The following is a 23,528-nucleotide window of genomic DNA, read 5'->3' as shown; positions in this document are numbered from 1 at the left end:
GGAAGTGGAGGCCGTAATTAATTCTAGACCACTGACCTATACGTACAGGGACGCAACAGAACTTGTTCCAATCTGTTGAGCCCATTCAGTAGGAAAACTTTGTTCGCTGAACTGGAGTACGGCGGCGTCGAATACCAGGGCGGAATTTCGCAGGCAATCCAAGAAGACGTCATTAAAGACTGCGATATCGGAACAAGCTTTTTAAAGACCTGTGGCTTCGTTGGAAGAAAGAGTATCCACACTATTAACAGGTTTTACCCTTTTAGGGAGTTTTAGGCTCGTTGCATAACTCACACCCTAATGGGAGCACAAGAAACTCCATCAGAATGGAGTTTTTATTCACACCCTTGTTGTTGGAATTTTTTGGGGGTACCGTGGGAGTTTTGTATAGTTCCTTTAAAGGATGTCGCTGCTGGCGTCTTTATGAGGAAAGTTAGGAGTTTTTTATTACTGCTTTGAACACCGGGACTGTGGGAGGTTTTATGAGGTACCCTGGGTGCCTTTATAGGTTGGCTTGGGTATTTTATTTTGCTTCTTTTGGGAATTTATAGGAGAAGCGATGGGAGCTATTACAAACATATTTTCCGAGCGGCGTGGCTTCTTGAGGGACTTTTTAAGGATGCCTTTGGGAAATTATTTTTACTTTTTATGGGAGTGCTTAGGTGTAAATATGGGAGCAATTGCTTCCATATTTTGGGAGCTTTGCTTAAGGGAGCTTTTATGGATAGCTTTGGGAATTAATTTTTTGCTTTTTATGGGAATATATAGGAGAATGTCTGGGAGTTCCTCTTCACACTTTTAAGGAGCTTTGTTTTAGTTAGGGAGTTTTAAACAAATGTTTTGGGAGTACTTTTTAGCTCCTTTTCAGAGCTTTTACAGGAAGCTCTGGGAGTTTATTAGGCTCCTTTTGGGAATTTTATGAGGCTGAAGGGAGTTTTTTTTTGTATGTGTGTTTAGTAGAATGGGCCCTTTGAGGAGCTCCGAGATGTATGACAAAGCAATAAAGTGTCTGGAAATTTATTGGAATTCCACAACCAAATGTGCCAGCATTAAATACAATCAGCAATTGTTGGCATAGTGAAGTGAATTGATTCAATAAATTGGATATAAACAAGCAAACAAGTATGACAGGGAATTCAAGCATTTGACAAGCTTCATTCAGTACACTTATAAATCCACAAGTGCAGCCAAGACCAAAAGGGAGTAGCTCAAGACAACACCATGAGCTATTCGGCGATTCTTGTATCTGTTTGAACAGGTCACACTTCTTTTTGCCAGTAAACGAGCATGCTACAATGAATGATGCAATGTAGGCCTGACAGCAGCAATGACCCGAAGGAAAATAAACAGTGAAAGTACTTTTGAATACCTATGCTATTTCGAATTGATATCTACATACAACTTACTCTCACATGCTATGCTCGCATGTAATATGCTGCTGCAAAGAAAAAAGAAGCCAAGGTCGCACACCCCACTCTGAATCAATTTCCTTAGCAATGTGCAATACTTGAAATACAAACTACCCAACTAGTGAACATGACAAAAGTTCACAGCAAGATGGTCACAATGTAACAGTAGTCAAGCAGGTGATGTCTCAGGTTGAGGTTAACAATCCAACAAGGGGTCTAGTAGACAACTCCAGCTGACAACGATGCATATGTAGATATCACTACATAGGTGCTTGTTGCGATGCCACCTGACCCTAGTTGGCATCAAACAGGTTCATTAAAGAGTGGCACATACACAAGTTGGTGTCAAAGAGGTTCATTGACGACCTGCATATGCCCATGCAGTGGCCCCAGGGGCACATAACCAGTGGCCTCAGTGGTGCTAACCTATTGCAGCCCCAGGGGCACATACCGAATTTACACGAATATAAGGAGTTTTTTTTCAAGATATCTTACCTCAAAACGCGCCTTGTGTTATATAACCAACACCGGCACAAAGACCAAGACCAATGTCAGCAATCTGAGTGGTCTGAGGAAACTCCCCTATTCCACACACCTTACCTTCCCAACTAAACCCTCATGTTGAGCATTCCAACTTACCTCACCCTACTCTATGCAACCCTGCTTATTCTCCTAGATGTCTATGGAGTGGGGATAAGTGAACTATATAAATGCTGCCAAGGAAAACAGTTGTTGCCCTAGCAAAGACAACTCCCCTGTTGAAAACAATTTACCACCTCATACAACACCTGTTTCACCACTGCTAATCACCTTCAGCTGTATATTGCATATCACAAAAAGCAGCAATTGAACTATAATTTTGCTGTTATACTGAAACATGAAAATTTCTATAGGATGTCAAACATTTAACACACGAACCTTTAACAGTGCCCATAAGTGTGAAATTCTCTTATAGGCGAAGCGGGCAACACTTAACCACCAAGGCTGTACACATATAGCATCATTACGAACATTTTCTTTGCACAAAGTCCTAGCACCCTGACGGCAGCGAGTGCTGCATGGAGCCACGCATGTATTTCAGAGTAGGCATTTTGTATTTTCTTCTGCCATATGGAACATGAATATCAAGGAAGGTAGGCTGATGATGCTGTGCAAGCAGTGGTGGCCTTGAAAAGGGAAGGAATCCACACGAAAAGCCTTGGTGTATTGAAATGGCAGTGCATGGTATGGAGCACCCTGAAAAACAAAAAAAATGGATTATGTACTACTGTACTTGCAAACTGATACCATATGAATATTTAAACATAGCATCACAAATTGCAATAAAGTAGAAAGATGGGCGAGTTGGAAAGGATGCACTTATTGGTCAGCCCGAGAACAACTGAGAACACAGCTAGAGGTAGAGTGACACAGGACGAGCGCTAACAAAAACTGTCAGCGCTCGTCCTGTGTGCCAAGGTGTTCTCACGCTGACTGATAAGTATGCCTCATAAATGATTTGACAGTGCTTGGCTAACCAATGCCACAACACCAAGTGTATTTTGGCCATCTCAAGTTAAGAAAAACGACAGGCAATCACTACAGTTGCAGACTGCACACAGAATATTGTGAAAATTTCACATCATGTGAGCATCATTATTATCTTATGGTCTAAGGTAAAACATTAGGGGTGTGCGAATAGTGATTTTTGAGACCAAATTGAATACTTTTCGAATAATGAACAGCCGTTATCACAATTAATACAAAACGATGTTCGCATACTACTATTCTTAAAGTTATTAAGTTTCAGTCATCAGTATAGTACATAATGAAGTGTTGCTTCTTAAAAGCATAAAACAGCAGTAGAAGCAAACAAGTAGTTTCTTCACATGCACATGACTCTTCAGAGTGCGAATGATCGTTGTATAGCCTGTAAAGTATGGCTACCTAAGTGATGTAACCTGATTTGTGCGTATTCTCAGGTTTTGTCTATACTATGCCCATGGGCATGAAAATTTAGCGTACATTTACTCCAATTTTATGTTCAATTGGCCGCAGTTCACATTTTGAAATATTCGAAAAGTAATAAAATATTCGAATTTATGAATAGTGACTATTCGATTCGACAACCGAAGCGAATAGGACAGTATTCGATTCGTTATTCCGAAAGTTTCAGATATTCGCACACCCCTAAAGACATCTTGGCACACTAAAAGCTACAAACAAGTTTTTTAATAACCACAAAAATTTGCAGAACATTTTATTAACTGATATGGACCGTAATATTTGTCATCTGCAAAGGGTGTTTCTTCGATTCTGATTTGACTGAAAAATAAACTATGGACCTTGGAACAATTTCTGGAGTGTTTTCATCCAGCTAGAGTGGCTTATAGGAACCAATAATCAGATTTAGGAACCCCTATTTTGTAGCGAGGAAAAGAACTTATGATTAAAGGAATCTATAGCTCCAGTGATTAAAAGGTTCTGAATTTTCTAATTAACTGTTTACATCTGCGGAAGCTCTGTAATTATGTGATAGGATGCCTAGCAACGCTGAAAATAGAACGAAATCAAGACAATACATTCAAAAACTAATAAAATGTATGCACTCTTGATAATAAATGTAATATGTTTTATATGTGACCGGATTATGCAAGGGCCCCAGAATGTGCATATCTTCGCAGTGCACATACAGTTCACCAACTAACAATAATCAATACAGATCAACATCGTAAAGCAACACATGGGTACTGGGGCTTTCTTCACATTGGCCTAAAAAACCATCACAAGCATTCGACCATCTCATTAACACAGCATTCATAGCTTGCTTCAATTCAGTAAACTTTCAATAAACTTTCAGATGTGCAGAATTGCTTAAGAGCTTTTAAGCAATCGGTATGGCACTTATATTATGGTTAACTTGTTGCCTGTAAAAGTGGTAAATCAGGTGAACTGCTAGTTCTGTCCTCCCACTGAAAATTTCAGCTCTCGCTACTGAAAATGTGAAGACTAAAGCATTGTAGGAGCTATTTGGAACCCATTAATGTTAGGAAAGAAGATAATATGCAATATTACGATTTGCTTAAGAAGGTTCAGAGACCCGTGAAAGATGTCGCTATGTGAATTGCCATGCTCACATAGCAGGCCGTTAGATAAAATATGGGACAATGAAAAAGTGCCATGTAGATTACACGGATGCAAGAATTCTGCTTCACTTAATAGCTGCAAAACCTAACAGTTACAGAAGTGCTTCAACTGAAAAAAAAATATTTTTGGCAGCATGTTTACCAAGTCACCCTTAGCCTTCAGCTTGTAACAAATTTGTATGCTATAAGTGGTTTGGGCTCTTCAAAGACAGACATCTGGCAAGTAAATGCAAGAGCAGAGTGAAATGCCACAAGTGCTCCAGAAAAATGCTTATGTGGTAAGGGAAATTACAAAAACAAGAATGCGGATGAAAAGAAGACCAAACTGCCCCCGAAGCCTTATTTTAGCAATGTGTGTAAAATCTTATCAAACATGATTACAGTACTAAGAATGACAAAACACCAAATGCACAGAATGGTTGCTAGAAATCAACTGACCTCACTACACAGTGATTACGCACATTAAAACCTCACATTCACAATAAAATCTCACAATGCATGACATACAAACCATGTCATCCATGATGCACGCATATCATACATCAAGTAATTTCTCTATTCCAGACCCTTGCAGAAGGTGTGTTAATGCATTTATTGCTTTCTTGTACGGTCTAGTACATCAATTTGCACTTTTCTGCCTTGGCATTTTTGAAGTACATGTGTAGTCAGATTTTTGCATGCTTTGGCATCTTTTACAATGTTTTGTGAAATCCACATGCTGTTAACGCCTAAATCTTGCTCGATGCTCCTGCAGCCTGTCATTAACGCAACTCCAGGTCAGCGCAATGTAACACTTGCTGCAGAAGAAGGCATTAAAAGCACTCAAAGGTGCCTCAATGACAGGCTGAGGGAGCCTTCGGCGTAGGTTAGGGCGTTAGCAAGGTCGGGACAACTTACAAAATGTGAGCCTTTCATGCATTTATGTAATCACTTGTGTTGTAAAACTAGTTGAAGTGCAGGGCCTGTTCTGTGCATTTCATATGTATTTCATCTGATAGTGTAGTAACCATGTTTCCTAATGCAGGTAACCAACTCTCCCAGCTTTCAGAAATTGTATGCAGGGTATGATGGCATGAAAAACAAGGACATTGAAACACATATCAACAGGGCAGGCCCCAACTACCGTATTTACATGATTGTAAGTCGACCCCCCAAATCACATGTGTTAGGCAAAAAAGGCATACCCATGGGTACATTCCATAACAAAAATTTATAAGTAACACATGGCCGGCAGTCAAGTAAAACATAGAGCTATAAAGAGAAACACGTGAGCGGCGTCTGCTTTTCCATTAACTATCGATACTCCCCCGGAAGCACCGGCATTCCGAGTCGGTGCCGCCGCCATTGGAACAGCGGCCCTTCCATCACCTATCAGCAAAACCATTAGTGCTGTGTGCGTTGTAAACCTTTTTAAAATGTTGAAAAAAACCTTCCGAACAAACGCGCAGAATATCCGAATGCCACAGGTAGACCTGTAGACAAAACATAAAATTGTATTTATATTGTAGCGCCCGTGATAACTCGTTTCTCTCCTTATTGGCGATGCCATGCTTTCGTTTCGATCCCCCACTTCAGATTTTCAAATTTAAAGAAATAGGCCACCTTACAATCGTGTAAATATGGTACCAACTGATTTTGCTCCTGGATGGAAACAAGTATGCATACACATAATCACTATCAATGCTTCAATGAGGAAGTATTTGAACTCAGAACTTGCATGAAGAATGACTACGGTAGCCGCATGGCTGCACATGTCAAGAGCTCATGGTGCATCCCTATGTTCCTGCACACAAGGTTAGTTGCAAAAAGCCATAATAAAGCTGAGAGGGAAATGATTGAGGTTTTTTTACACTAGAAAACAGGGATTCACATGTGTCAGCAAACAATCACTGTTTCTCTGTGATAAAATCAGGTCAATTTTTTTATAACGTTTACCCGCAATTCATCACTCACATTCTGACAGGTGCATATTTTGTTTCGCTACTGATTTTTGTGCCCCATATAATATTAACCCTTTCCGTCCTCAATTTTACTTTCAGAAAACCACTGAAATTTCCCAAATTTTTATGAGTGATTCATTGTGAAGCTTTTATTACTGCAATATCTGCTGTTCATTTATTATTTTCTGTATTATTTTACTAGCTGTCAACTATGCTTTCATGTTTTTAAGTTGCAAATAGGCAAGGACACAGAAAGTTTACATGAAGCACGGTATTCCTACGGAGCAGTATTTATGATGATGAAGAAGCCAGTGGTGTGAGGATGACGATTGGAGGCTAGCGTGGGCTGTTCCCTTTTGGTCAAGTGCGGCATATTCATTTGTAAATATACTTGTATATAGCTTCTGATCTGCGTCTTCCCACATAGCATGTTTGGTGTAGGTGCTGGGTAACAAGATGTGGGACAGGGCGGGATCGAAGAATTCTAGCGGGCATCAGAGCGATGGGCCGAGCAGGCAGAGTGAAGACCCATGTTGGCGAACTCTTGGCATAAAGCATGACATGTTGACCGCTAATCAAGAACAAAGACAGAAGGAGAAACACGAAACGATGACACTGGCGGTAACATGCAGTAAATAAAAATTAGGCTAAACTCAAGTTATTCTCTTGGCATACAACTGCCTGAATCAGGGAAACCGTGACTGCAGGTTTGTTGGCAAAGCTGGATTCGAAGGCAGCTGGATAGGCAGCTTCAATTTCTCGCCGGAGGTTCCGGGAAACGTCGCTAGTGTTGTTGGGACAGGAAGCGTCGGGACAGGAAGATGTTGCCGGGGCGCTTGATAGACGGGCAAACTGTTGGTTGACATGGTGGCTTTTTGCGGGTTTCAGCCAGCGGCACTCTTTGATGGCTGCATCCACCGTCGCCCCGTTGTTGAAGACGAAAAAGTTGAAGGTGTCATCGACGCTAAGTTTGAGAATGTGGGAAGCCATGTCTGGTTCAGTCATGTGCGTCAACTTTGCAGCACAGAGCCAGGACTTGTTGAATGCATGTGACATACGGCTTTCTTGACGTCAGCACATGGCTGGATAACGCCTTCTTCGTGGCAAGTTGGTAACTGTGAGGGTTGCCGAACAAGTCTCAAAATTTTTGTTTAAGCATATCTCAACTGGTGAGCTCATCTTTGTGTGTCTGTAACCATACTCGAGGTGTGCCAACAAGGTAAAATACTACGTTGGCAAGCATGACAGTAGGGTCCCACCGATTATTGGTGCCTCGTTCGTGCAGTCTGATCCAGTCCTCCGCGTCTTTCCCATCTTTTCCCGAGAATATGCCAGAGTCACGGGGAGTGGAGTGCGATGTAGGTCATCGAAGTGGCAGCTGTTGTCAGAACCAGTTGAGTCGAGCTGTCGTCTCAGAGAGCCACGATGGAAGGCTCGACGTACCAACCACTGCGGAGCTTCCATGACAAAGACAGGGAATGTCCATCTCGACTTACTATGTTATGTGGGAAGACACAGACGACAAGATACATACAAGTATATTCACATGTGAATAATCTGCACTTGACCAAAAGGTAACAGCCCGTGCTAGCCTCCAATCGTTGTCGTCTTCACACCACTGGCCTCTTCGTTATCGTAACTACTGGTCCGTAGCAATATCATGCACCGTATTGTTACATTTATTACCAATATAAACTGTTTCATTGTTCTTGCCTATTCGCAACTTAAAAACACGAAAAAATTGTTGATAGCTAGTAAAGGACAGCACAAAATAATAAATGAACAGCTGATATTGCAGTAATGAAAGCTCTTCACAATGAATTACTCTTAAAAAATTTGGGAAATTTGAGTGGTTTTCTGAAAATAAAATTGAGCTCAGAACAGTAAGGATACAAAATATGCACCTGTCACAATATGAGTGATGAATTGCAGGTAAGTGCTCTAAAAAGAAATGACATGTTTTTTTGGAACAGAAGTCAACCATGCTTTTGATATCCCCCATGAAATGTGTTATTTCTAGTGCTGCATGGAAAGACAATCGCAAAGGTGTAAGCAAAAACGTTTTTTTAAACAGGTCGCCAGGGGCTCAAATTTTCTTTGCAATTGTTAGTACAATGTTGATGCTCCAACCATGACACATTAGAGCTTTCCAGCTCCAATTCTTTACTTCAGATCCAAAAACATGAATTCCGGCATTGAACAGGCGACCTTTGTCACTGCAGCCACCTCACTTTGCACTGCTACTTTTAAACAAGCCAGACTTCTGCTTCGTTTCCTGCCACTGTGACCTCAAAACATCTGTTTACTGCAAAATTGGTGCCTCTTATTAACACAGTATTCACACCAAAATGATGTAAACATTGCCACTTGTCCATGGCACTCAGTAGGCGAAAAATCCCTGGACAAGTGAGACTCGTTACTGGCACAAAAAGAGCGGTTGTGCTTTTAAATGCTCGTCTGCCTTCACGAATAAAATCAGTTGGTACTTAATGCCAGTGCAGTCGATGTGTTTCTTTGTGCTGATTCCTTCGTGCCATTATGTCTACCAGTGTGTCTGACCAAGAAGCTTAAGCAGAAGCTGTGCTATATGTTATCCATTGTAATTTTATTGACCCTTTTCGCGGAGCAGTTTGCTCTACAGGAACGAGATGGCGCTTTCGGCCGCGCGCCATACGTTGCCTCAGCGAATGCGCACGAATACGAAACAATTACTGCTTCTACCCTGCTACTGTGCGATCAGCTGTTGTAAATGCAACTGGGTGGGCGGTAATGCACTGTGCCCATTTCATACTGCAAAATGTGTAACGATAAAGGGAAGACGTTTGCGGTAGTTCGCTGCAAAAATAGTGATTCGCATATTTGGAATGCAATCAACCTGTGTCGCCACTGCTACATAAGCACTGCCTGTGTTGCCGCCCTTCGCGATGCACGGCTTTCTTCAAGGATAAAAAAATATAATTCATTCGCCTGCGCTGTATAGCTAACCTCGAAAGAAAGGACTTCAACTCCGGAACGTCGGCACTTGGGAGTGAGTACCGCTCCTTACAAAATGAAGTAGTGCCACTTACTGGCATAGTAAGTTTCCCGCACGTTATCTACACATATCCACCCTTACTCGCACGAAAACTTACGCCCACCCTATCGCCAACGTGTGAGTGAATAAGCGGACAATTGAATAAATGTGCCGAAGCATGAGTGACGGCAACTGCACCGACAAGGCACGAATGTTGGAAGCTGAATGTTTTGTGACGGTCCACAGAGTAAGCGAGGGACTAGCGATAATACGTCTTTTCTGTGAGCTACCGCAAAGTACAGAACATTTAAATTCTAAGCTTTGTGCGCAGCAAGAACAAATTTATCGCAGCACAGCACACGAGCGAGTGATTACGCTGAAAATAAACAAGCAGATAGTGGCCGCACCGAGTCAGAAATATGACAAGCCGCTGGTTGAAAATGTTTGCCAAATAAAGAAAGCAGAGCACACTGATCGCGATTTTATTCATAAGCGGAACGTTTGGACAGCTTGGAATACATTTCTAGCCCCGTTTTTAGTACAAGTACCGTATACGCTGCTCACGCCGTTTGGACAAGGCGTAATGAGCTCTGAAGGCACTTACATGTCCTCTAAAGCTGTGGCCAAAGCATCGTGTCGTGCACGCAGTCACCGTCTACAATACGCGTCGAAACAGAGGTTTGCTGCGCCGCGCCGGCGTCACGCGCTTGCATTGTAAACGCGGAGGCAACGGAGGCGGCTGAGGCAAGCAATGGACGCGTCACCACGTGATTAAACATGGCAGCGCCGACGGGAGCGCCGCGAAAAGGGTCAATAAACACAAACAATGCCGGTAATGCAACTTGAGCTGTAACATGAACATAAAAGTTTGTTGCACCTTATATGTTTGTGGCATATAGGGCAATTCTACTTGTTCAGGTGGGTTACTGGAAGAAGACATTGCTTGTCAAATATGACAAATTCACTGTTTCAAATATATTTCCCAAACTTCCAAACAATAACATTCTAATTATTTACATTAGGGCATTTCTAGCAATTGTGGAATTGCAGCTGGGCAGAAGTGAAGTCTAAGACATCTGCTAAGCAGAATTTAAAATTAGCTCAAGTGTCAAGATATCTGAAATCAAGAGTTCAACGAAATCTCATCTGGTTGGGAAGTAACGGCATAATAGGGGGAAAAACAGAACGCCGACCAAAATGTTGTTGTCTAAAAATTCTTAACGTTTCAGCTTCCACACGAAAGCCTTGTTCACCGAGCTGAGAAGCAAAAAGCCTTCCGCTTAAATCTGCATCAATAATCGTTCAGACATCTTGCATATGTTGGGGGGTGATTGCCGTCGTTTCGATTAAGCGTGCGTGCTGTGGTTTGGATGGTCAGAGATTCCAGTTACTGTCGCTTCACCCGGTTCTTTTCTTGGGCAATGACTGCAGCTTGGCCCCAGTTGAAATCGTGTTGCTTGATTTTTCCGTGTTCAGCGAGTGCAATGGAAGCGACTTTTTTTGTTTTTACATCGCTCATGTGCTCCTTCAGGCGCCGCTTGAAACTGCCACTTTCACCAATGCAGACATAATTGCACTCGGTGCTCTTATATACAACGCCAGGGAACATTTCTTAGTTTGTCCTTGATGTTGACAAGCTCGTGACGTAACTTGCCGCTATGAAAATGGGCGACTTGCACACTATATTTACACAGGACACGTGCCAAAGCTTCGCTGATGCTAAGAACATACGAATGGCGGTGCGACGTTGCAAGGGGCATCCCGTGGTTCCGTAGGATGCGAGGTTCTTTATCTGAGGAAGCGATAAAACTTTTCGTGTAGCTACACGCGCCGAGCTCGCGTCGAATGCAGGTCAAATCGGAGTCCTAGTCTTCCGGCTTACAACAAATCCTTTGGGCTCTTTGTATTAATGAGAATGCCACGGACCACTTCTGGCACACAGGGTTTACAGAAGTGAAATGAAGATACCGCCCTGTGTGCGGGTTCTTCCTGTGAACTTTGAGAGAAACCACATCAAAAGACACCATGACTTCATCATCCACCGTGAGGTGCCCCGTACCTTGTCACTGAAGTCCTGTGAGTTGCGAATAAATGTGGGGCCACTCACAAGTGGAGCACATGCACGGTGAAGGTAACCGAACAGTTTGCAGAGGGGGGAACGCATGAAATGCACAATGGGCAGCATCGGACTTGTGGATTTTTGGGAGAAAACATAGTGCCGGAGCTGAGCCATTGTGGCAAAGCAGCGAATAATAAATGACTTGTGTTCTTGCGGCATGTCGGCTAGAAGCTTTTCCAAATACCGTTCCACCTTAAGTGTGGGCTCATGATTGAGGACGGTGTAGGTGCTCAGAGTGATCGATGAGACCAATGGCATGCTCCACGGCACAAATAGCATATTTTTGGGTCAGGTGCAGAACTCGTGTTGAAGTTCAGTCCAAGTTCGAGAACGCCTAGCTCGAGCTGGCTAGGTGCGTGTGAAACAAGTTACACACCGCTGACTTGACCCGATTCGACATGGTGATCCTGTGGCGCGGCATGAGATGTGCCAGTTTGTTTCGGTACGTCGTTTCACAGTGACAGGACTGAAGATAAGCCTTGAAGTTGGCATGTAGCTGAATGCTGGCGAAAACATCAGGGCACTGGTGCTCAAGGCGACGGCGAGCAAAGAACAGATGATTCTGGAAGTCTCTGATGGTTGCTTTGCAGTCCAAGATCCTTACTTGAAGTAATAAGCTCGCAGCTTTCGAGAGAACTTTGTGTCCGAAAACTGTGTCAACGGGTCTAAGCAGGCGTAGTGACTTTGGGATCAGGCCTTGGGTTTTGCACATTAAGTTCAAGGCTCACCTGAACTTCAACCTAACATGCAAAACCCAAGGCCTGATCCCAAAGTCACTACACCTGCTCAGACCCGTCGACACGGCTTTCAGACACAAAGTTGTCTCGAAAGCTGAGCGCTTATTACTTCAAGTAAGGATCTCGGACTGCAAAGCACCCATCAGAGACTTCTAGAATCATTTGTCCTTTGCTCGCCGTTGCCTTGAGCACCAGTGCCCTGGTATTTTCGCCAGCATCCAGCTACACGCCAACTTCAAAGCTCATCTTCAGTCCTGCCGCTTTCAAACTACACACCGAAACAAACTGGTACGTCTCATGCCATGCCACAGGAGCACCATGTCGAATCGGGTCAAATCAGCAGTGTGCAACTTGTCTTCATACACACCTAGCCAGCTGGAGCTAAGTGTTCTTGAAGTTGGACTGAACTTCAACACGAGTTCTGCACCTGACCCAAAAATAAAAGTTGTTTGTGCCGTGGAGCATGCCATTGGTCTCGTCGATCACTCCGAGCGTGAAGATGCCTGTACTCGTGTGATCAGCGTTCTCACCAAACTACCGTGTAAGCCACCCTTTTTGCCTGAGCAGCGAAACGCCATTAAGTCTCCACAGGAATCGCAACATAGTGATACTGCCAGCCGACAAGGGTAGTGCCACTGTTATTATAAACACCAATGACTACATCAGTAAAATGTTGGACCTTGTTCAAGATAAACGCACCTACACTGTTCTTAATCATGACCCCACACTTAAGGTGGAACTGTGTTTGGAAAAGCTTCTAGCCGACATGCCGCAAGAACACATTTATTATTTGCTGCTTCGCCACAACGATCAGCTCCGGCACTATGTTTTCTCCTGAAAATCCACAATGCTGCCCATTGTGGATTTCACACGTTCCCCTCTCTGCAAACTGTCCAGTTACCTTTACCATGTGTGTGCTCAACTTGTTGGGAGTGGCCCCACGTTTATTCGCAACTCGAAGGATTTTATTAGCAAGGTACACCCCCTCACAGTGAATGGTAATGAAGTCATGGTGTCTTTTGACGTGGTTTTCCTTTTCACTTGTGTTCCTGCGGCCCTTGCGGTGGACACATGCAAAGCTGCCCTTCTGGCTGATGCGAAGCTATGTGAACGTATGGCAACTGAAGTACAGGGTCTCGCATGATTACTCGAATTTTGCTTGAAAAATACTTCAATTTCCGCAGTGTCACTTAAAAGCAAGTGCACGGAACCCCTATGGGCGCATCAATTTCTGTAACCGCTGCAAATTTGGCTATGGTTTCCGTGGAAAGTCGGGCCTTGGCTTCTTTTCATCCTCCCTGAAAGTTTTCTTCTGCTACATTGACGATTGCTTTTGCATCCTAAAAAAAAGAAACCCTGGCTGCCTTCACGGATCGCCTAAATAGCACTGAGGGTGCTATAAATTTCACTGTGAAGAGGAGGACTCTGGACGGCTACCTTTTCTAGACATATTGGTAGAACAGAATAGATAGTGGTTATCTCCCAGGAAGTTCATAAGAAGGACACGCACACAGGGCGGTATCTTCATTTCACTTCTGTAAACACTGTGTGCCACAAGTGGTCCACAGCATTATCGTTAATACAAAGATCCTAAAGAATTTGTAGTAAGCCAGAACACTCGGGCTCCGATTTAACCTGCATTCAACGCGAGCTCGGTGCATGCAGCTACCCGAAACATTTTATCGCTTTTTCGGAAAAAAGAGCCTCGCGTCCTACGGAATCACATGATGCCCCCGGCCAATATCACACCGCCATTCCATATGTTCCCAACATCAGCGAAGCTGTGGCACATGTCCTGCGTAAATATAATGTGCCAGCTGCCCATGTTCCCTGCCGCAAGTTACGTCACGAGGATGTCAACGTCAAGGACCAACTAAGAAAAGAAAGTTCCCTGGCGTTGTAAATAAGATACCGTGAGTCGACTGCAATTATGTCTACGTTGGTGAAAGTAGCACTTTTGAGCGGTGCCTGAAGGAGCACATGAGCGATGTGAAAAAGCAAAAAAGTCCCTTCCAGTGCACTCGCTGAACACTCAGAAACCAAGCAACACGATTTCAACTGGAGCCAAGCTTCAGTCATCGCCCAAGAAAAGAACTGGACGAAGCGACAGTATCTGGAATCACTGACTATCCGAACCACAGCACACACACTTAATCGAAACGACAGCAATCTCCTGCCAAGATAGGCAAGATGCCTGAAGCGATTATGGATGGGGATTTAAGCTGAAGGTTCTTTGCCTCTCAACTCAGTGAACAAAGCTTCCGTGTGGAAGCCGAAACGTTTAAGAATTTTTAAACACCATTTTGGTCAGCATTCCGTTTTTCTTCCTATTCTGCTGTCAAGATATCTGTCCCCAAAATATGCCACAATTTACATCACTGGTTCAGTTAAAAATGTTTCAAGAGCCTTTCTCATGCATTTCTGGAAAGCACTAGTTGAAAACTACCATTAATGGTAATGCATGTTTACAGTCTGTAGAGGAGTATGCTTATCTAGGTCAGTTACTCACAGGGGGCCCTGATCATAAGAAAGAAATTTACAGAATAAAATTGGGTTGGAGTGCATACAGCAGACATTACGAAATCCTGATTGGGATCTTACCACTGTCAATGAAACGAAAAGTGTACAATCATTGCATTCTACCGGTGATAAAATATGTGGCAGAAACTTGGAGGTTAACAAAGAATCTCGAGAACAAGTTAAGGACCGCACAAATAGCGATGAAAGGAAAAATGTTAGGCCTAACGTTAAGAGACATGAAGAGAGCGGTGTGGATCAGAGAGCAAATGGGGATAGCCAATATTCTAGTTGACATTAAGAGGAAACAATGGAGCTGGGCCAGCCATGTAATGCGTAGGATGGATAACCGGTGGACCATTAGAGTTACAGAATGGATACCAAGAGAAGGGAAGCGCAGTCGAGGACGGCAGAAAACTAGGTGGCGTGATGAAGTTAGGAAATTTGCAAGCGCAAGTTGGAATCAGCTAGCGCAGACAAGGGTAATTGGAGATCACAGGGAGAGGCCTTCGTCCGGCAGTGGACATAAATATAGGCTGATGATCATTTCAACACCAGCTTGGCTCGCTATCTGTTTACCCTTCTAATACCAAACACACTCTGGAAAAAGGACCCAAGTATATACCAAATGTTTTTAGTCATTCGAAGAAACATAAACCAAAATAAAGAGCATAAAATATGCTGCTTAAAATATTCATTTTGGAAGAAGGTTTGAAAAAAATATTACAAGAAAAATGAACTGATAGTTTCCTTAACCGCAGTGCTAATAAAGACATTGCTGCGCAGCTCCGAAATTGTAAGGTTAGCTGAAAATACGTGTTCTTTGCTCTACAACAGCAATACTATCACTTTGATGAATGCCCGTGTAACTTGGCTTCGATGGCTGCAAAGACTTCTAAGCAAGAAACACTGCACAGTGCCACGGCGCAATCGTCGCACCATGCCTTGATTTCCTTTCAAGTGGTTATCTTTCGATCACCTGAGAAATGTTTTAAGCACACAAGGTATCTCCTTGTTGGCTTTTGAAATTTAGCAGTTAGCGAAATGCACTTGGAGAAGTGGCGAGTGACATGCTGTGACATACCTGCCATGGTAGTGGGTATGGCATTGTGCTGCTAAGCCGGAGAGCACGAGATTGAATCCCTGATGTGGCCCGCCGCCGCATTTCAACGAGGGTGAGATGCAAGAACGCCCATGTACCAGGCACTGTGTGCATGTTACAGAACCCCAGGTAGTCAAAATAAATCCAGTCTCTCACTATGGCGTGCCTCATTATTGAATCATGCTTTTGGCACGTAAAACCCCCCAGAATTTAATTTTAATTTTTAAGACATGACATCACAGCTAAGGATTTGCATTTTTTTTTTGAGGTTGAGGCCGGGAGTTCTAAATCAGAGCCTCTACATGACGACATCATTTTGGAAAGCTGGCTGCCAGTACAAAAGCATGCTGCGGTGTGATGTCATCTGTCGTGCACCAAAAAAAGAAGCATGCAGTGAAGCCAAACATATGAGCGGTGAAGCCGAACTTCTGTTTGCAGGTTTTACTTCCGAAGGGCCCAGCTCATGTTCAGGAGGGAAAGGGTTAAGTGCATTTGCTTACTAGCTTCAAGCCCTGCAACTACAATATACAATTCTGTTCACTTTTTTGGGGGCCAAAAACTCAACACAAATTTAACTGATCACTGAGATCTATCATGCAAGTAATGTCTGCCTTTCTTAGTAGTCTACCTGAAAATAGAGAACCAGGTTCAGGTGATCTTACTTCTAAACGAAAAGACAAGCTTTTATATGTCAACCTAGCAACTTGAAGCCCACATTAGTAGCTCAGCATCTATGCCATCCAGCTGTTGAGCACAAGTCCAACACGGATAAATTCAAAATAATTCAGGTTCAATGCTATAAATGCATGTTAAAGGTACGCTAAAGAAAAATATTGAGGTAAGCTAGATTGAAAGTTCAGCTTCTGTAATCACGAATTCGTCATTTGTAGCGAGAACAGAGCTTTTGTAAGCAAGAAAATGAGAAAATTGGAAAACCGAAGGGCACCAACTGTTAAATTAAACTAAGTTCTGCGGTTTTACGTGCCAAAACCACGATATGATTATGAGGCATGCAGTACGAGGGACTCCAGATTAATGTTGCCACCTGGGGTTCCTTAATTGGTACATGGGTGTTTTTGCATTTCACCCACATTGAAATGCGGCTACCACAGCCAGGTTTACATCCCGTGCCCTCGGGCTTAGCAGCACAACTGGGATCCCATACTTGTCAGCAACCTTCTGCAGTGAGTGTGACACTTGGTACACATGAAGCAGCACCTCCAGCTGCTTTAAACTGTGCACTGTTGGCTTTCGCTGCTTTCAAGTGCTTATAAAGTCCAACTAAAATAAAATTTGGGGCTGTGAAAAAAAAATATTCGAATAGTGTGAATACAGAACAGCCTTCGTGCAACATTTTAACATTTGAAAAACGAGAGGATGAGTGACAAAAGGCTAGGAAAAGTAAGCATTCTTGATACTGAATATGAAAAAAATGTCACCATTACACCGGCAGTGATGCATGACTCAGATTGCAGGACTCCTTGGCATGGCGTATGAGATAAGGGGCCACCTGCAGCTGCCTGCGGTGCGATAAAAATCCCAGAGGCGACGTAAACTCGCGTCACAGCCACTAACCACCAAGTGCATGCTTCGTCTGCTAAGGCACTATTAAAAGGCTGCCAAAAAGAAAATGAGACAGTTACCAGCCCCGCACCTTTGCCAAGATTGCTTCAGTAGTACTACTTATTTATTACAAATTTGGCAGTCAAATTTCGTTGCATTTGTACTTTAAGCTTTTGGAGCAGGGGTATTGAGAAGCTCCTGTGCTTTGTGACATTACATCAGATATTTGACAAGGCTGTGGTTCTCAAGGTTCTTAGATGCATAAATGTTCTAATTCATTTACAACCTAATATGATGCATGAGAATATGGTAGATTAAATTTTGTTTTTAATGGGCGAGGAAAAGGACTAGCTTTTATGCTTGCGGCACCCACTGACATAGTGAAAACATTGTAAACAAGGTTCCCGTTCGAAAGCCGAAAAATCAAGCTTTTAAATAACTTCACCTTGGTCGGTGTCAGTTTTTGTTTTTCGCCATGACTCTTCCCGACCAGACAAGACTTTGTCAGACTCAACTTCATCAAGCCACTGACAATAATTAAGCTGCATAGATAATAATTTGACCTTCACCATGAAGCATGTTTGTTGGTGTTACCAAGCAAGAGCAAAGAAAGGTTGGCTACTGTACGAATCAACCTATATTAATGTTGTTAAACCTGTTATTCCCTTGATGTGCCTCGAGTAGGCTCTAAAAATGTGTAATCACATGATGCGCACTAGCTTTTGTGTTCAGATTGGCAGGCTCATAGCAGCTGGCTCCCTCACTTTGGGATCATCCCGATCTCAGAATCTCTGCTGCAAAAACTTAGGGACTTAAAAGCAGCAAAAGCCAACAATGCGCAGTTTGAAGCAGCCAGAGATACTGCCTCATGCACACCGAGTGTCGCACTCACTGAAGAAGGTTGCCAACAAGTATGGGGTCCCAGTTATGCTGATGGTTCCAAAGAAGCTGCCTATATTTTGTTCCCCCACTTAAGGGCAAAATAGACCTACTTGTGACAAGACATGAAGCACCCTTCATGAATTGTGACATGGCATGGTGTACCAAATAACCACTTGTGGTAAGCTCTACACAAGCCAAACTGGACGCTTCACTAATGACAGGGCAAGATAACATTTGCAGAATATAAAAAGGAAGGAAAAGACTAATGTAGGTGAGCATTGTAACACATGCACTTGTCATCCCTGACTTGATGAGAAATAGGTTCTTGGCAGAAGTAGAAGCACAAATGCACACTGATTTTAGAAGCTTTCTTAATATCAACAAGTAGAAGTGACTGTGCCAGCGCTCGTTATAACCTTAAAACAGCCAGAAAATTTTTGCTTGATGCCCACGTGTAGGCACCATAGTAGTAGCCTTGTTCTCGTGTATGCACTCCGTTTCATGTACATTCTACATATGTAGTGGCCCATGCCTGTGAATAAACAGTGTTCCCTTGGCGCTTGTTCTTTGTACTCTCCCATCTGATTATTTTTCGTGCTGCCTTTTGTTAAAAGTTTGTCTAACATACAAATCATACATTGGCAAAACCTCCTTTGTGCAATTGTGGGTTTGGACCCCCCCCCCCCTACCGGCAACAAACTATCTTTTCGTCCACTTTCATTTCCCCTTTTCTTCATTATTTTCTACATTCCAATTGAAACCACAGCTGATTAGCCCTATGCTTTCATTAACTTCATTTCCTGCTGGCTTTATACGGTAGTGATTTAAAAAAATCGAGCCCTTCTGTTTTCCTTTTCATTAATTCATAGCGAGGGTCTCAAATCTGGCAGCCTTGATGCCATGAGGCAGCATATGAAGATGTATTAACCATGTGCTTTCTCTCCAAAGTCCACGAGTTACATGGCACCATAAGGCAAATAAGGGGGTTCCACATCCACCCGCCATGGCTTCGAGTGGCGCTGGCTAGCACTCCCATGGCTACATCTAGTACACATAAATACCCAAGTTAGCGACGGATTGATAACCGTCGCTGTAGCACAATTATGTATCGAATACACAATACGAAGGTTGTGGGTTTAGACCCCACCAGCGACAAGATATCTTTTCGTCCACTTTCATTTACCTTTTTCATTATTTTCTACATCTCAATTTCAACCACAACTAATTTAATCTATGTTTTCCTTGGCTTCATTGCCTGCGGGCTTTATGTGGTCAGCAAAAATAAGGTATAACAAGAAAATGAAAAGGAATAAGTAGAGGACAGGTTCATCGGTGTTCGAGGAATCATCTTCCTTTTTGTATCTTTTACCAACATGTGCACTCAAGAGGTAACTGCTCAGCCTGCATATCAAATGACAATGCCACAAATCCAGCTGGAACCCACAGTCAAATATATGTAGAGCATACCAATGCATCTCCTCCAAAGATGATGAAAAGCACAAGTGCCTGTAGAGTTGTGTGCCACTGCTCCTCTTGCCAACCCATGGAAAGGGGCATGAGTGGTGCTGTAGAGCTCGCTGCTTCAAGCAGCGTTCAGGTAGCCATTCATAATCCTGTGTGTAGTCTCCCATGTTTTGTACATATCAAGGTAGCTTTAGTCCTGCAACAAATAAAATGATGAGTTCTAATCAATATGTAAAAAATGCAGGCACTTTGGCCGACGGATTAACATGTTGAAGTTTCTCTGATGCCAGTTAAACACTTTAAAACATCACTATTAAGCACAAGTTTAGCTGTTCCACTTGTAGCAGATTTATTGTAGAACACGATGTAGTGTAGCACGATAGCCGTGATACAAGACGAAGGTAACACACTCACACTTACTGTTACCTTTGTCTTGTGTCACATATATTGTGCTAGAATCACGTTCAGTGTATATCACCCCCCACCCAATTTTTTGTTCTGCTAAGGTTTCGTTCAGATTGGCTGCACATCTGTTCAATCAGTCAGTCAGTCAGTTTGTGTCTGCAAACAAGTTCAGTTTCCACAATGCACAATTATGCTGTTCATAGAGGGAGGTTGAAAATACCTTTACAGTTTCTTTAAAAAAAAGTTTCGTACAAAGTCTCACTGCACTTTGCAAGTTGTACACTGATATAAATTTGTTTCTAAGATATGAAGGTTGAATACAAGCATTTCAAGCCTTAATATGCATTTCTGATTACATGTAATCACTACCACTTATGAGAAAATTGATACGATCTGAAGTAGAAAGCCTCATTTCCTATTCACGGTGGTTGGATACAAATGCATTACACATCGAGAGAATATAGTCAAATTGCAAAACAAAAACTAGGGTAAAGGCCTTATACCGACACGCTCAAAAAAGATAAAACATTTCAAGAACCACCAGAAATATGTTCCACCAGAAATATGTTCTTTGGCATGTGCTCTAGAACCGGGGGGAGGGCCGGGGTTTCTTTCTCTGTCGTTGGCGCTGTTCATCGTGCTGTATCTCATCAAACCGGGACATTTGCACGCGAAAAAGAGAGCATGGAGCACGCCCTGGCTGGTGAACCAGTAATTAAAACGAAAGAACGAGCACAAACGAGACTTGTTCATTTATTTTAACCTGGCGTATTCTCATCGCGTCCTTTTCCTCTTGTACTATATAGAGGTTACAGTTCTGCTTATTCCATATTAGTAGTATCAAGTCGTACGTCATGCATGCGCATTGAGCACAGTAATGCGTTCTAGATATCGCAGATGCCCTTGCTCACGGCGCGACACTCGCGATAGCGAACTCGAACGCGATCTTTTAAAAATAAAGCAAAAAAAATTTTTGCCTGCGATGAACTTTGCAAACAAGAAATAAAATAGAAGCTTACCAAAATGCTTCTTCCAAAGGCGGGAAGAATACACTGAAATGACAGCCCATGCAGTTGTTGGCGGCACGCCGTTCGTTGGCGTTCACGTACCCTTTCGCGTGCTGTGCTGTTTATCACGTCGCCCTCATTTGTAGGCGTGAGAAGAGCATCAAAGTATTATTATCTTCTGTCAAGTAACGCCGCCTCGTAAGCACAAACGGAAAACGTTGAGCTGTCAAGCGGGCGCCAGCTTGCCCACAGGCAGCAGTTTCCCGCGCTCGTATCTCACCGTTGACGAACTTTCGTATTCGCACCGCGCGCGTTTGGCGAGCTGTTGTGGCGCCATCTGGAAGAGTTTGAATGTGGACTTTGCAAAACTCAACAAAGTTCGAACATATATCTGTTTAGTTTCTCATATATAACAATTTAAAGCATATGATATTTAGAAAGTACTCACCACAAACAATATTTTGTTTCAGTTTCTTTGGCCCCTCCGATTTACGAGCATTGGCAGCTTTAGCACGGGGGTTCCCATCTGAATACATGGGAAAGGAGAAATCGTTTTTCTCGGCAACCACTGCTCCAAATTTGATGGTGTTTGTGGCATTTAAAAGAAGAACTTAAAGTATAGTCACTGTTGGTAGCGAATGCTTAATTTAGGCCGTCAAGTTTTTAAATAAAAATTGTAGAAAATCGGCTAATTTTCAGAAAGCCACACTGTCAAGTTTAAAACTCCGTAACTCAGCAATGAAAAATGATATCACAATTCTGTAAATTGCATATGCTGGCGCATCTAAAGCGGACAAAATTAATGTATTATACATGGCTCTCAAATAGAGCACTAACATGTTAGTTGGACTTTTGCAAAACACTTGTAAACAATATAACTAATTCACGTAAGATGTAAATTGATGTGTCAAATTTGTCCGCTTTGGATGCTCTAACGGATGCAGTTTACAGAAGTGCCATATCCTTTCTTAATGCAGACCTACAAATTTGTAAACCTCGTGCTTCCATCTTTGTTCAAACCCACCAATTTTTGAAAGTTACTTTTGAAAAATTTCGGGCCCTAAACTAACATTCCACTTACAACAGTCACAAGAATTTAACTTTCTCTCTCAAATGCAACAAATTTCATTAAAATCATCCCAGTGGTTACCTCAGAAAAGCGTTTGTGCATTTTACATGTATTTGTATAGGCAGCATGCATCGGAGTTGGGCCCAATTGCCTAAAGCTTCCTTCCTCTTAAAGAAAAATCCTTATTTTCAGATTGTCGCTTAATGTTGAGGACATTGAACCTGGTTATAAATGAAGTTTGAATGGAGAGACAGTTAAAATTAAATTATGGGGTTTTACGTGCCAAAACCACGATCTGATTATGAGGCACACCGTAGTGGGGGAATGCGGCTGCCGTGGCCGGGATTCGATCCCGCGACCTCGTGCTCAGCAGCCCAACACCACAGCCACTAAGCAACCACGGCGGGTCGAATGGAGAGACAGTATTTCACTTTGTAGAGTATTTTTGCCGGGGATGGAATTAGGCTGCTTGTCGGCAGAAAGAGCCAGATGAGCAAGTCAAGAAAGTCATGAAATGCAAGATGACGAAAGGCTTTATGATTACTAGCACACTCTAGCTTGGTTAACCAGTGAGAAACAATATACTTTACAATTAAACAAACAAATACAGTGGACATGCAGCCACCAAATGGTTGCTCAATTAGACATGTTATTGATGAGCCATGTCTGGTGATTCTTCCCATGTGTGCTTTTTTAAACGTGTAGTACGTTTCATTTAGTCGATGTTGTGCCCCATCTGAACCAATAAAGAAAGGAAAATTTACTAGGGGTCCCTTATACTAAAACTAAGACGACTTGAAGGCAAAAGCCGGAGTGCTGCTAACTCAATAATAAGACGACCACTTCTTTTGCTGAGTCATCATCACTCTGAAACCACAATTTATAGTCATTTTTGCAAGTCATCCTGTTTTCTTGCAAGTCCCCCCTTTATGATTCACCAAACTCGAATCGTGATTCAGCACTTTTTTGCTGAGTCACTCTCACTCAATTGGACCCTCAAATCTCACATTTTTTGCAAGTCACTCCCCCACTCCATAACCCCTTGATTGACTCTTAATTCACACTTTATTCACTCTTGATTCACCCTATCATTGCTTGGTTCACCTTCATTCACTCAATCATCTTGGGTTTACTTCCATCACACTTGATTTGCTCTATTACTCCAAATGTCCAGTT

At 42.7% G+C, this 23,528-nt stretch overlaps 1 long non-coding RNA gene across 1 annotated transcript; it reads right to left on the bottom strand.

Annotated features, from left to right (window-relative positions):
* Positions 1–244: 244 nt before the first annotated feature.
* LOC125942521 (uncharacterized) lies at positions 245–21,868 on the bottom strand. The gene is made up of 4 exons (XR_007465179.1): positions 21,732–21,868; positions 21,296–21,620; positions 19,875–20,067; positions 245–2,645 (listed from the first exon to the last, which is right to left on the bottom strand). It is a non-coding gene; the product is annotated as an uncharacterized LOC125942521 (long non-coding RNA).
* Positions 21,869–23,528: the final 1,660 nt, after the last annotated feature.

Source organism: Dermacentor silvarum, chromosome 1 (assembly GCF_013339745.2).
Source record: "Dermacentor silvarum isolate Dsil-2018 chromosome 1, BIME_Dsil_1.4, whole genome shotgun sequence".
Classification (NCBI taxonomy): Eukaryota; Metazoa; Arthropoda; class Arachnida; order Ixodida; family Ixodidae; genus Dermacentor; species Dermacentor silvarum.
Note: the sequence above shows the minus strand (reverse complement) of the source record. Positions and strands in the feature narration are given on the sequence as shown.